An 11,685-nucleotide genomic window follows, 5' to 3' on the forward strand; every position below is an offset into this window, starting at 1 on the left:
AGACGCAGAATCTGGCGCCCCCCTGTTCACCTCACGGGTTACTGCCGCCGCATTTATAGGGGATGTAACCCTTACCCGGCGGCTTGTGGATGAGACGGGTGGGGGGCTCCAAGGGCAAAATAGGAGTACGTTCTACCCGCTCACCTCCCCGCCCCTTTGCCTGGGGCGATACCCCCAACCCATTGACGTATCCGCTGCTCTCTGCGCCCAGGGTGGGGCCGGAGGGGCACCGGGTAGGTGGGTGCGGGCTGCCTGGCCACAGCAGCGTGGCACCCCCTCTGCCTAATCTGGGTAAAGCCCCACCCTGCCGCTGTAGGCTCTACCTGCCCTAGGGAAGGCGGGCAGGTGAGCGCGGTTCGTACACGAGTGCGCCTGGCAGTGGCTGTACTGCGCCGTGGCCTGGGGGAGCAGAAAACATTGTACTCCTCTCATCTCACATACTCCGCACTCTATTAAAATATTATTTGGCAACGTACACTCGTCCTCAACAATTGACAACATATGCAACCCTTCGCTCGCAGACTACAGCCCACCTCACACGTTGCCCTGCACGCGACCCCAGATGCTCCGGTAATGTGTGGTACAGGGAAGACACACTGGCCGTTATTAATACACCATTGATAAAACCGTGGAGGTTCCCCCGTGCCCGCCCCCAAAACCACCGCAGGGGCAGACAGCGCCTGTGAGTTACCCTTACCATAACATACGGCGAGTGGCACTGCCAAGGGCTGCTTAGGCTCTTGTATCCCTCATTTTAACAAACGAACACATGCCCCCCGCCCCCGCACAGCACTCCTGCCTGTGCCCGCCTGTGTACCGAGGAGGCAACGCCACAGTGCCCCCTGCCCCGTGCCAACTCATAACGCCGAACGAGGCTGCCCCTCATCACCGAAGGGGATATGGTGTGTCCTGGGACCAGCAAGTGTACCCTTCCCTAGCACAGTATGGGGTCCCCCTGCATGCTGAATGACACCTCTCTGTGTGGTACACCCCCTTCCGAGGGCACGGGATGAAACCAGCTCCCGGGGGCTGACGGCTCGGCTTGCCCATGGTAGTGCACGGTGTAACCGCAGTCACAGCTCCCCCACCGCGCATGCCTACGCCCGAGATCAGACGCCCCCTACTCCCACTTTGTAACCTAACTTCTCGTGGGGGTACGCAGACTGGGGGGTTACAATCCTCCATGACAGGTGAACTGGAATCCTCTCTACTCGCAGGGCTTTACGCCATGGTGGGCGCACCCACCCCACCTTGAGTTATGTATTTGCGTCATCAGCAGAGGAGAAGGGCACTGCTCAGCTAGTCCAGTAGCCTCAACACTGATGCCCACTCCATGCCCAGTGCTCTTCCAGAGACAGCACGCCCCTTCCCACCTGCTGTACCCGCGCGCAGTGCAGCACGCGCCGTGTGTATCCACAGGCTGGGGGTGTTGGGGGACCTTGGCCCTAAGTAAGCCCACTTAGGGCCAAGGTTATAGACGCTTAAATAAAACCAGGGCACATGCACGGCCAGTGTTTTTTTTATCAGAGTGTGCCCTCCAGGGCGCACCTCAGTCTCTTTCTCTGGTGAGCATCTTAGGGTGACCCATTCCTATAGCCAACTGGGTGGTATCACAAGGCGCCAGGCTAAGAGTGACTCCAAATTCAGGAAAAAACATAAAATAACAAATCTGGGTCCGCGATTCCACGGTTCGCCCAGGGGGCAGTAGTTGGCAGCGGGTATGGAGCGGTCCCTGACAGCACCATTGCTTCCGGGTAGAGGGTAGAGCGCCTGAGGCTAGAACAGCTTCCGGAGCCGGTAAGGCGCTGCTCTTAGCTGGTCCCTGCTGAACCACCTGAGATTCCTAGCGTGCCCCTGTTCTACCTGGACAGTGAGAGGGTGGCACCGCCGGGGCTGAGAGGATGGGTCCGAGGGGTGCACACTGAAGCCTGGGGCACCCATCACTAACGGGGCACATAGGTTGCCCTGCGTTCCCACAGCCGCATCACACTGTCAGTCAGGCAGGGAACAGCCTCTCCACCTGGGAATGGAGAGCGGGCTGCACCAGCTGCCGGGTACAGCCGGGTAGGGCGTGGGTGCAGGACACAGCGAAGCGCGAGTCAGAAACAGCACGGGCAGGACGGAACCCACTGCTTTATCACAACATGGTAATTTGCTGCGCATCCAGACTCATTTTTATTTAATGTACATCTCTGGTGCCACTCTATGTGACCCACGTGTGCGAATGGAGAGGGTCACGTGCAGGACTCCAGCTCCTGCATGAACACCGTTTAATCAGGGCACGGGCTTTCGCGTGCCTCAACCCGCACTGGCTCCTTCCGCCAGATATGCATACACCTCCTATGCAATCCATGGTTGGAGCTGGGGGTCTAAAGATGAACTGTTGGACCAGGAGCCCCCGCCAGGGACCCCAAAACTGCTTCCTGCGCGCTGTATCGCACTGCGTGGCTCCTGCTGTATCAATGTGTGTGGTTTTTGTTCTATCACAGTGCGGCGTTCCTGCTGTATCATTGTGTGGTTCCTGCTGTATTACAGTGTGTGGTTCCTGCTGTATCACAGTGTGCGGTTCCTGCTATACCATAGAGTGTGTTTCAGTGTGTGGTTCCTGCTGTATCACTGTGTGTGGTTCCTGGTGTATCACAGTGTGCGGTTCCTGCTGTATCACACTGTGTGGCTTTTGCTCTATCAGAGTGCGTGGTTCCTGCTGTATCATTGTGTGGTTCCTGCTGTAACACAGTGTGTGGTTCCTGTTGTATTACGGTGTGTGGTTCCTGCTGTATCACAGAGTGCAGTTCCTGCTGGATCAGAGTGTATGATTCCTGCTGTATCAGAGTATGTGTTTCAACGTGCGGTTCCTGCTGTATCACAGTGTGCGGTTCCTGCTGTAACAATCTGCGGTTCCTGCTGTATCAGAGTGTGTGGTTCCTGCTACATCATAGAGTGTGCTCCAGTGTGCGGTTCCTACTGTATCACAGTGTGCGGTTCCTACTGTATCACAGTGTGCGGTTCCTGCTGTATCACAGTGTGCGGTTCCTGCAATATAATAGAGTGTGTTTCAGTGTGCGGTTCCTGCTGTATCATAGAGTGTGTTTCAGTGTGCGGTTCCTGCTATATCATAGAGTGTGTTTCAGTGTGCGGTTCCTGCTATATCATAGAGTGTGTTTCAGTGTGCGGTTCCTGCTGTATCACAGTGTGCGGTTCAGTGTGCGGTTCCTGCTGTATCACAGTACCGGGTCCTGCTGTATCACAGAGTGCGGTTCCTGCTGTATCACAGTGTGCGGTCCCAGCTGTTTCACAGTGTGCGCTTCCTGCTGTACCACAGTGTGCGCTTCCTGCTGTATCACAGTGTCTGGTTTCCTCTCTATGACAGTGTGCAGTACCTGCTGTATCAATGTGTGTTTCCCGTGCTGTGTATGCAGGACCTGTGCAGAGCGTGCGGGGCAGATCACACTATGGTGAGCTGGTGTCAATCCCCCCCCTTTTTTTTTACCTGTGAACAGACGGTGCGGAGCGGTTGGTTTCACACAACGGAGGATATGGGGGACATTTCTGCATCCCCCTTTACCTGTGCTCCAGTACCCCCGTGCTATGCATGCCCCACGTGTAGGTGCGGTGGCGGGGAGGAGGGGGGCTGGGGAGCACTATAATGGTTGGAGACAGGGTGATATATATGCATGCGTACCACCCTCCACCCCCCGTTCCCCCCATCCGTTACCCGGTAATAACTTTCCCCAGCCTCTAGTACATACGCCGCACACAAGGTGGGGTGCATGGATCAAGCCCCCCTCGCCGATACTCACGGGGACATTTATGTGCATTCGCTGCATGCGCCCCTTCCACTGCAGCTCAGCTGCCCCCCCCCCCCCCTCCAGTGCCCCCCTTACCTGCAAGTGGCTTGCCTCCCCTTCTCTCCTCACCGCAGCCGCATTGGCACTGCGGATGGTTCAATCCCTTCCACTGTTATTCCAAAAAACAAGCGAAAAATCACATACAATCCACCGTTCACAGCAGCACTCCCGTGCGAAGGAAGCGAGGAAGACGAGGCGGGCTCCGGGGGGGCTCCTCCATGGACCGGCGGGGACCCAGCGCGGGGGGTAGAGCGGCCGGGCGGGGGGCTGCCGCCGGGAGGACCCGGAGATGCTGTCCTTGGGCGCGAGGAGGAGGGTGCGAGGATGAGGAGGGAGCGCGGAGAGAGCGGAGCATCCTCCGGCTTAGCAGCAGCACATCCGCGGCATCTCCACAGCCAGCGACTCCCCCTGCGGCATCCACCAGCTGGGCTTGCTTCAGTCTCGACTAGCACCCCGAACCCTGCCTGGGGGCGGGGACACCGAGCCTGGAGGATGAGGTGGAACTGGTACTCCCGGGTGCTGCAGGGACGCTGGTGCGTACACCCCTCCTATAAAGTTCCCGGGAATGGAACCTCTTCCAGATCCCCTGCAGTGTCAGAGGACGGCTGTCTCTGTGGCGCCAAGACCGCCGAGCATGTGTAGAGGCACTGCGGAGGGCGTGTGGCTGTCTCTGCTGCCAGCCCCACACTGTGTGTGTGGATGTCTCTGCTGCCAGCGCGCCTGTGTGTGACTGTGTCTCTGCTGCCAGCCCCACACTGTGTGTGTGGATGTCTCTGCTGCCAGCGCGCCTGTGTGTGACTGTGTCTCTGCTGCCAGCCCCACACTTTGTGTTTGTGGACGTCTCCGCTGCCCGCGCGCCTGTGTGTGTGGAGGTCTCTGCTGTCAGGACTGGCTGCGCAGAGCGTGGCTGGTCCACTGCTCGTGTGTGTATGTGTGCGCCTGCCGCCAGCCTCACACTGTGCTTGTGTGTGTGTGCGGCTGGTGTTCTGCTGTTAGCACCACTGTGCGTGTGTATGTGGCCGCGCCGCGTTGCATTGAAGCCCTGCCAGAGCTCGCAGCCTCAGCTGCCTCGCTGCTCGCGCTAAGCCCTCCCCCTGACCCCCTCTCACCAGTGACATGCAGCATCTCAGAGCTGATTGGGCTAATTGTGAGATTTCCCTGCCAGGCCATGAGACAAAATTCCTCATCAATGAGGCACATATGCTTCTTATTTGTCCCGCCTTCTCGCCGGCCTGGGGGCTGCGGCAGCACAAGGTGCACGTGCAGGTGCGTCCACAGCCACGGAAGAGGTGCACGGGGGTTAGAAACAAGGGGCGCGGTGTTCACACCGAAAAAAGTGAGCGGGACGTCCGATGGAAAAGGTGGTGCAGATCCCGGGAATCTCGACACAGACAAAGCGAACTTCATTTATTTGCAAAGAGGTGAGACTACCCGCGAACAAGAGGTGTCCAGACCGAGGTACATATCAGACCCCGAGGCTTTCCTGTTCTTCCGAGTGCGCCTGGGCTAATAAATTCTGCGTATACAGGAAGCACCGGGAACCATGGGTGACTAAAATTTAATCAACTCTTCTTGGAAAATGACTAAGACGCTAAGCCCTCAAGAGGATCGTGTGGCTAATAGTGAGTTGTATTAATCAAAGCATCCAGGAAAGCTGCTATGGTGTCTTTTAAAGCTAATGGCTGTCGAATTGGTCTCCGGTTCTACTCCACTGCATCTCGGTGCTTGTCTGAGGCTGTTCTTAGGCACCTAGTTAGTTCGGTTCAGAACAGAGACTAATTGGAGTCGCATATTTCATATGGCCACCCTCTAATCAGTGCAATCAGACACAGTCTTAACTATGGCAACCATGGCAACACAGAAGCTGGTCAGTAGAGTCAACTCTCACTAACGCTTTTTCATGGTACTATGCCCTTGTAGAGAGATGGTCCATCCTAGTTAAGTTGGCAAACTTTCTCACCACAAAATTCATAGTTGAGGCCGAACTTTTGGCTGAGATGGTTGAGTCTATTTTTATGTAAAGAGGCTTATTTCAAGGGATTGCAGCCTTCCACAGAGAGGAATTCCTCTCCTGGGAGACCCACAGACCTAAGAAACATGGATGCTGATGCAAGAGGACAAAGGTGCACTTGCAATGTCTTCCAGAAGAGCCTCCATGGAGCAGGGGAGGCAAATCACAGCCTTATCCCCAGCTCTTGAAGCTTCAGTGACTGGCATTGTGAGGAAATGAAAACAACTAACACGAATAAATCCATTGTGGCAAAAAATGAAATATCAAAAATGAAACTTAGTAAGTTCTGAATAGTTATTGTATGCCAGAATATCTAGTTTTTTACATTGTGCTACCTTAATATCTTAGCAAAAATAGCAACAGCCTAAAGTTCATGAAGGTAAGTATAGATTTACTGTTCTTAATTTCAAATATACGTACCTTGAAGATACCTATAAAGTCAAGGTAGAAATATGTGAGGTTATGTATAGTAAATCTATGCTTACCGATATACACTTACCGTGTCAATATTTTGGTCACTGATATTTTTAATACAGTAGAGACTATATTCTGAAACCATGTTTGAGGATTAAAGAAGAAATACCATAAGACGTTGGAAACCTGTATCTTCGTTAGAAAAGGTAGCAGAATTGTGGGATCAGGGATGAAGTTGGGTTTAGTGTTAAGGATGGGTGAATAGTTAAAATTGTGCCAAGGCTATGTTGAAGGATGAGGTTGTAGATGAAGCTGGAGTTATGGGCGAGTTAGGTCTGTGGTTCGTCCTACTCAATGGGTTAGAGTATGGTTGATGGCTTGATTCAGAGTAAGAGATAGTACATAGGTTGGGTCAAGGGCTAGGATTATATTTACTTTAAGGTTAGAATAAATGTTAGAGCTCTGGATAGTGTGAGTTTGAGGGTTAGGACTTTTGCCTGGGATTTTCTATATTTCACTATTCTTCCTAATTGTTTCTTTCGGTCACGGAGCAGCCTTCGAGCTTCTCTTGCTTTAGATCTTCTCAACTCGGAGTGAAGATGTAGATGACCTTCCTCGGAAGCACCTTGTCACTTTTCTGAACAGCAAGAGAAAGAAAAAGGTTGATGACGAGCAAAGTGTGCAAAAAGAATAACACAAACTTCCTCATAAAAAAACATGGGCAATGATAAGGGAATCAGAGAAGAGGAACAGGACAAAGTTATAAAACACGTCTTCAGAAATTGAAAATAGGCAGTGTCATAAGGAATAATGCAAACAAATCATTGTCAAACAGAAACCGAAACCCAAGCAGGTCAGAACAAAACACAGAAACAAACGCAGTTCAGGGAGCAGTAGATATGACGGAGTAGGGCTTACAAAGATTTTCAGTTCCAGGCACTCTGTTTAATCGTCTTATATACTGGTGCCCATGACGCTCTTCCTGGGAAGACTCAGAAGTGGTTTTCCACCATGTTTCTTTGGGTTTTGGGTATAAAAAATACATGATTCCTTAAGTTTGGGATGGGCTCACACTGTTAGTAAGGCTTCCCATCACTAGTGGTTGCTGTCTGGACTGTACACTTAACTTAAAACAAAAGTGCCTGGTTTTCTACCTCTTTATGTCCTCCACTGCCATATTAGGAAAACAGGAGTTCCCAGTCTCCAGCCCGAAGGAATCCCTGTGTGTCACCTTACCACAGGAGATGAAGAAGTCTTAGGCCCTGCAGAAGTAAGATGAACAGCAAGTTGATTCCCTAGGGGTCAGGGCAACAGTGCATCTCCTGATGCAGTAACTCTTCTTTTCCAGTAGCAGGCGTTGGCATGTGTGTGAGCGGAGCCAGCATTAAACACAGAGCGGTCCCTGCTGCGATTGACATGTGCAATATATTACAATTGTTCCCCCAAAGAATGAAGCTCCAGAATGTCCAGTGAGGGCTATGGCCTAAAAAAAAGATTTTCATAAGCACCTTAAAATTAGTGTGCAGTGCCGGTCTCTCCCAGTGATGGGACACGAGGCACGTAGAATCTAGCAGCGCCAGCCTATTGGTGCTCGTTGCAGAGGGTCAAGAGCCCAGAGCTCTGGAAGAGTACCTTTAAGTGATGAAAATGTTTGGGACTCGCTCCAACCTTGAAATAAGCTTTACAAACCAACCCCAGAGGTAGGTGTGGATGGAGTTTGTAATTCTGCTGGCAGAATTAAATAAGCACTGTAATGGTTTTAAACAGGGCTGAAAGAGGGAGCAGTCCCTCCATGTTTGCAAACGTTATTCTGCAGTGATTTTTAAACATAGAGGGACTTCTCCCTCGTCCAGCCTTGTAAAGTACCACTGCAGTGCAGTGCATACCCCTTGGCGCTATTACATAAATATGTACCAAAGTATGTATGGGCACCGAGAGTTGGCACTCCCCTGGAGTACATACCCCTCAGTGCAGTGCCCTTACATAAGTATGTAAGGGCACCAAGGGGTATTCACTTCAGTGCATACCTCTGTGTGCCCTTACATGACAATGTAAGGGCACAGAGGGGTGTGCGCTGCACTGCAGAGCATACCACTCAGTGTCCTTACATACTGAAAGGGCACCGGGGAGTATGCCGTTGCATATTTATCTAAGGGCAACGGGGGTTGGTAGGGGCTGCGCTATGAACAAAAGGTGACTTGGTGGTGTAGCATGGCATGCTTGTCACGGCAAGTAACTACTACTTGTCTTTTCATGCAGAGGATTCTCACTTGGCCCTGGTGAATGGATAAGTAAAGGGCTTCAAGGCAGTCTAGATGATCTCATCAAACTGGCTCAGGACAATGCTCCAGGCAGACACTCAGGCAAGCATCAGGGCTACGGGTAGATCTCCGGGCTTGGTGGCAGTCTTAGGGAGACATGCAGCTCACGGTCCAGTCAGTAGTACTGGTCAAGTTGGTAGTAGCATTGTACTTGCTGGAGTGCAGCTTCAGCTTAAATTCCCAGTCTGTGGCACCTGGGGGGCAGATCATTGCCAAGTAGGCCAATTGTGTTTAGAGATTTAACACCAACCAACCAGACTGTACTTTCACATGTGCTCCACATCCTTATAGAGTGAATTGGCAAACCACTGGTACAACATGGTTTGCTTGTCTCTTAGTGCCCCAAAGAAGCTGATCAAACAAGTACTCGTCTGCTTTTGATTACTGTGCAACAATGTTTGTGGTTTCTCTCATAGACAGGAGAACAGGACGTGAATGTGGGCTAATCGTTTTGTTCCATTGCAGGCACAGAACTACTATTTTATGCAGTATATTCACACAATACTCTATATAATCATGGACCAGGGCTGTCCATGGGGTGATTTGAAGTCTTAAATCCCAGAAATAAACTTGCAGAGTTGAATCCTCCTTATAAAGGAGCCAGACCTATGCTTAAGTAAAAAGCTAATATCCAGTTTTAACAAAGCAAATACAAAAAGATTTAAAAAATCAATTCTACATTTAAAACCACAAAACATGTATCCATGCTAGATACATTTGTGTAGTTACCAGGCGCGTGGCAGCATGTAATTTCCTTCTTTCCTAGTCAAGGATGAACTTTGGTCCTATGTACTTGATTCCATTTTGACTTGGTAGAGGGTACTTCATCCTGATAAAGGGATGAATAGCTTTTGAGGGAGACATGCAGCATTGACACGTGTGGGCTGTCACCTGAAAGGATACAAACACTGGAAGCATTTCTTTTACTAAAAAGGCATTACTAAAAGCTTAGCGATAACCTTGGATACTCTGTCTTCCCCCCAAAAACACCTTTTTCCATTTCTATCACTCACCTCTAGCACAGACTCTGTTACTGACTGCACTAGGAAAAGGCCCAGTTGTTCAGAAATGGTTGCATGCCAGAATATTGTACACAACAATATCGCCTGGCATAAATATTGTGTCATAAATATTATGTACAAAATTATTTTTCTGTTCGGTGCAGATTTTCTATTATGAACGCTAAAGGCGCAAAAATGTTGTAGGTGAGATCCACGAAATAATATTATTTGTGTGTGATAATATTCTGGGCCAACACTGATAATCTTACTGGTGTCAGGAAGCTGGGTCCAATGGTGAACCCCACATATGAAGAATCTGGGTGGTAACAGTTCTCTAATGTAGACTTCGAGAAAGTACTTATCACGTTCTTTACCTTTCAGAACCGGTGATGCTTCTGTCCCTTATAGCATTTTAAAATGTTGAGTTTTATTCGGAGGCATTCGGAACTTTAGAGAAGAAAAGTACGTTTTAACCCTTCTGGTTATGTTTTAATTTAATGGTTTGAGTGCATTACAGCTGTACTTTTCTTTCTGAATTAGCTTATTGCTTATTGTTGCTTATTGTTTTTTTTATTTGTCTCTCACCTTCCTTCTTAAATAGGTACCTTCCCCACCACACTATAGAAAGGAAACTAATAGTTTCATTTGGAACATGGGTTTTCCCTGTTTGTACAGGATCACATGAGCTGGGTTTCGAAGGAACCCTCACCTAGGGGCTAAGCTTGGACCGCTGCTTGCTGAAGACTGACCTTGAACCTCACACCAAGGACTGAAGAAGATGAGCGCAGGGAGGGTCCGCATCTATGATTAATCAACCAACCAGTAAAAGACTCTGTAAGAGCTTCTGCCAAGTGTTTGGATAAGACGTTTAGTTAGCAAGGCAGTAGACTCTTCCTCCATGGCTTAAAAAGAGAGGTACACTCCATGAAAATATGGCATAAAATCACTACAAAATACAATAACTACAGTCATGGTGCTAGACTGTCTGAATGCTTTACCAAGTAAAACAACCATTGAAAAGGCTTTTACTGGCTGCTGTAAGAAGAGGAGGCATCAGGTTTAAAGGTTCCTGTTCATTGCATGAAAACTATGGAATAAAAGTCTGGGTAATATGCAAAGTACGAGCCTCATTCCATCCCAGTCTGGCTCTAATGTCATCTTCAACACACCAGGCCACTCAACTAACCTTCAAGAGACAAAAACATGGAGGCAAATAAATCCCTAGTTATTCAAGGCCCAAAGCCATAGAATTATTTGACCCAGTTTAAAGGGCAGGGCCCAACTATCTTCCCCTCTGGGAAACTCTTAAAAACAAAGGTATTTTGGCAAGTCCTTGATTAGACATCTGATCTGATGGAAGCAAGGGAGACATACAGGACAGGCGATCTTGTTCTGCAGATATCTGCACCCAGGCTAACCCACAACACTTGACTTTTAGTTTGAAATGTAGAGATCTGAGATAACTTAGAGGCAACACTCAGAACAACATAACACTCAAAAACTAAATACACTGGTAGGTGCAAGAGAAAAACACAGGGAGTCAATAGTCCATTTGCGCATGTGAAAACAAACCGGAAAGAGGGATATGCTGATTGGAATTAAACGGTTCCAGGTCTTACCAGGTATGGCAGGACTTCAATACATGAACTGTAGCAGAAGGCAGTGGTCAGGTATTCTTGTGTGAGCCAATGCGGTCTGGAACTTAAAAAGAGGCATATTTCATCTCATATACACAGGGGAAGTACATGAGATCTTGGCACAAGAACCTGGTGGAGTTAAGAAGGTTTGCACACCGCATACTCAAGCATGTGCACACCACCTGCCAAACAACATATGGGAAAACAGTGTATTTCACCTGCATGGTGGCAGTTTCCTGATCAGACACCACACAAATGTGGCACAGACATTTAGCAATGCTACTTATTGGTTCAGAAAGTGGCTGCTCGTGTGTCACCAATTTGGCTATTTTTGTAGGATCTGGGAGCACAAATTCTTGAAAGAATGTGTTACAAAGTAAGAAAAAGGGCCCACAGGACTTCAGCAACACATAAAGACCCACCACGGATTCAATACGAATGAAATTAATCACA

The 11,685-nt window shown here is 49.6% G+C and overlaps 1 protein-coding gene across 1 annotated transcript in view; it reads right to left on the minus strand.

The window, feature by feature from the left end:
• The window catches only part of PLXNA4 (plexin A4), an 845,630-nt gene extending 840,746 nt beyond the window's left edge, over window positions 1–4,884 (minus strand). Inside the window, exon 1 of the mRNA XM_069229312.1 lies at window positions 3,885–4,884. The gene's annotated coding sequence lies outside the window, so the exon portion shown is untranslated. The remainder of the gene's footprint in view (window positions 1–3,884) is intronic.
• Window positions 4,885–11,685: the final 6,801 nt, after the last annotated feature.

Source organism: Pleurodeles waltl, chromosome 4_1 (assembly GCF_031143425.1).
Source record: "Pleurodeles waltl isolate 20211129_DDA chromosome 4_1, aPleWal1.hap1.20221129, whole genome shotgun sequence".
Taxonomy (NCBI): domain Eukaryota; kingdom Metazoa; phylum Chordata; class Amphibia; order Caudata; family Salamandridae; genus Pleurodeles; species Pleurodeles waltl.